The sequence below is a fragment of the Capsicum annuum genome, chromosome 3 (assembly GCF_002878395.1).
Source record: "Capsicum annuum cultivar UCD-10X-F1 chromosome 3, UCD10Xv1.1, whole genome shotgun sequence".
Taxonomy (NCBI): Eukaryota; Viridiplantae; Streptophyta; class Magnoliopsida; order Solanales; family Solanaceae; genus Capsicum; species Capsicum annuum.
In genome coordinates, this window is record NC_061113.1 from 47,050,294 (window position 1) to 47,053,957 (window position 3,664).

The following is a 3,664-nucleotide window of genomic DNA, read 5'->3' on the forward strand; positions in this document are numbered from 1 at the left end:
TGTATGATTGTTCAAAATGCCTCAACCCTGGAATCCTCATCATTATTGATTACAACCGTTTCTTGCTTTGCTCTAGTCACTACTAGTTATTCACTGTTTAATAATTTACATTTTTATTAATAAATTCAACATCATCTTGATACTCTCAAGCACTTAATACCTAATTGTCTTAAGCTAAAGTTTGATTAAATTTCTAGTTTATTAGTCCTCGTGGGAACGATATCTAACTGTCTAAGTCTTGATACTACTTGTACGATCACGTAAACTTGCTGTGCATAAGGACGCAACAAGTTTTTGGCTCTATTGCCGGGGAATAGTATAATTATTAGATTGCTTAGCTTTTGGCTTTTGATAATAAGTTTAAGTGTTAACAACTTGATCTTAGCGTCTGAATTTTTACAGGTTTAGTTGAACATTAGACTAGATAGGGATAAAGAGTTGGTAGAGCCCTTTGCAGAACCGGAAGTAATTTTTCATCTGAGTCGAAGAGCTCAATATTACATTCAACAGGGACAAATGGCTGAAATACGAGATCCAATTGTTGCTGATCCAAATGTTGGAAATGTTCTAGCTCCTGTTATTCCAGCTGTTCTTGTTCAACCAACTACAAGACCTGTTCGTGAGGTGGAAATCCCACTTACGAACCATGTAACTAACAACATTCTAAATCCTAAACCAGGAGGTCGATGGGAATTGAAACAAAATATGGTGTAATTGTTGAATTCTGCTGGGCACTTTCATGGACTTTTACACCAGGATACACAAGAACACATACATACCTTCCTGGAAATAAGTGATACATACACTCTAGAAGATGTGAATGCTGATTATGTTAGATTGACACTCTTTCCTTTTTCTCTAAATATGGAAGCAAAGAGGTGGTTACATGCTGAACCACCACACTCCATCACTTCATGGGAAGATTATGCTCAAAAGTTCCTTATTCAATTCTTTTCATCCTAGAAGACTGCATGATTGAGGAGTGAGATCTTGAGTTTTAGACAGAAAGATGGAGAAAATCTCTACCAAGCTTGGGAGACATTTAAAGGCATGCTTAGAAATTGTCCTCATCACCATCAATTGAATGATGTCTTGGTGCACACATTTATAGAAGGCCTTGAGTCTAATACAAAGATTCTCTTGGATTCATCAGTAGGAGGCCAAGCTTTGGAGAAAACTTATAAAGAATTGTATACATTGCTGAATCAAATAGCACAAGGGAATCCTGATTTGCATGCAGACTCATGAAGCACTCCAAAGAAGATTGCAGGGGTATTGGAGGTTGATCAATTTACTGCATTACAGGCAAAGATTGAAACAATGTAGAATCATATGACTACTCAGCTAAACAACTTAAAGTTGGGTGCAACACAACCAGTAGCCACAACAAATGTAGTTTAACAGGTATATTCGTGGTGTGAAGTTTGCAGAAGTGGTGAGCATAAAGAAGATGCATGTTCTGTTAATCCAGATTTAGTAAACTACGTAGGGAATTCAAATCATTAGGGTCAATAGAATTTTGGCAGCACGTATAATCCAAACTGAAGGAACCACCCTAATTTCTCATAGGGTGAAAATCTGGCACAGAATACAAATCAGTATAAGGGACCAGTGCAATCAAATCCATAGCCGACTTAAAATAATCAGGAGACTGCTCAGAATAGAAATGTGGAGGAGTTTATTAAGAAGTTCATGGCTCAACAAGCATAATTTGCGGCGGACATAAAGACTCAACAGGCACAGTTTGTAGCTGAGTTGAAGAGTCAACAATTTCTTACAAGAAATCTAGAGTTGTAGTTAGGTCAAATTGTAGGATTGCAGAATACAAGGCCATAAGGAGCATTGCCTAGAGAAACTGAGGCTAATCCAAAATAGGTGAATGCAGTTACAACAAGGAGTGGGCTGCAAAATAAGGAGACGATTCAGGAGCAGGATAATTCCACAATTACGGATGACAGTTTGAAAGACAAGGTAGAGTTGGAGGTCACTAAAAAAAAGGGAAGTGATGAAATTTATGTGGAGAAGAAGACTATCAACTTACCCTTTTCTCAAAGGGAAAGGAAGCATCAAGAGGAAGCCAGTTATAAGAAGTTTTTAGATCTTCTGAAGTAGGTTAAAGTAAAACTTTCTCTTGTTGACATTCTGTAGAGTGTGCTAAAATATGCAAAATACTTGAAGGATATTATTGCCAATAAGAATAGGTTGACTGAATATGCTATAGTTTCCCTTACTCAAGAGTGCATATCTAAAATTCAAAATAAACTGCCCACGAAGTTAAAGGATCAGGGCAGTTTTACCTTACAGATTACCATTGGACAGACTATTTGTGCACGTGGATTGTATGACTTGGGTGATAGCATAAATCTCATGCCTATATCGTGGTACCAAAATATGGGTCTTGGGAGTCTCAAACCCATGATTATTGTGTTATAATTGGCAGATAGGTCCCTTGCTAGGCCAGATGGAATTATTGAGGATGCGTTGGTGCAAGTGGGATCTTTGATTTTCTCGGTGGATTTTGTGGTTCTTGATTTTGAGGTTGATCTTATCGTTTTATTTATTTTGGAATGACCCTTCTTAGCAATAGGACAGTCACTCATTGATGTAGCAGCTGGAAAAATAATAATGCGAGCACACAATAAAATGGAATTTTTTGATGCGTACAAGGCATTAAAATTGTCAGCCATATATAAGGAGTTGTCTTCTATATCAGCTATTGATCTTGCTTTAAATTGGCAGTTGCTGTTATTTGATGATCCATTAGAGTAAGATTTGATGGGTCATGATCTATATGGTGATGTGGAAGTATTGGAATTAGTCCATGTTATGAATTTGGTAGTGTTTGAGATTATAAAAGTATCATTTGAGTTTTTGAATAGGCCAATTGGCCCCTCATCCAGGCCTTCAGTCGAAGAAGCTCCTAACTTGGAGCGTAAGGTTCTTTCTCCTTATTTAAATATGTTTTTCTTGGTGATCAAGATACTTTTCCTATTATTTTGTCTGTAGTATTATCAGATGTACAAGTAAAGAAAGCTATAGCAGTTCTAAAGAGGAGAAGAAAGGCAATTGGTTGGCAGATATTCGATATTATAGGAATCAATCCAGCATTTTGCCTACACAATATCTATATGGAAGAGGGTTACATACCTAGAGTGTAGCAATAATAAAGGTTGAATCCTGTGATGAAGAAGGTGGTGTGAAAAGAAGTGATTAAGTGGTTAGATAGTGGTATTGTATATCCAATTTTAGACAGCAAATGGGTTAGTCTGGTGCACTGTGTACTAAAGAAGAGAATAATGACTGTATGACCAATAATGATGATAAGTTGATTCCTACACGTACAGTGACTAGTTAGAGGATCTGTATTAAATATCAGATATTAAATGAAGTAACTCGTAAAGATCACTATCTAATTCCCTTTATTGACCAAATGTTGGATAGATTGGTAGGGCAAGAGTATTATTGTATTCAGGATGGGTATTCTGGCTACAATCAGATAAGCATAGCACCGGAAGACCAAGAGAAGACCACTTTCACTTATCCATATGGTACATATGCATTCAGACATATGCCTTTGGTTTATGCAATGCACTTGCTACATTCCAAAGATGTATGATGGAAATATTCTCATACATGGTGAAAAAATTTGTGGAGGTATTTATGG

General features: G+C 36.8%; 1 non-coding gene across 1 annotated transcript; it reads right to left on the reverse strand.

Moving 5' to 3' along the window:
• Positions 1-972: 972 nt before the first annotated feature.
• Positions 973-1,079, reverse strand: LOC124897508. Its single transcript, XR_007054220.1, has one exon. It is a non-coding gene; the product is annotated as a small nucleolar RNA R71 (small nucleolar RNA).
• Positions 1,080-3,664: the final 2,585 nt, after the last annotated feature.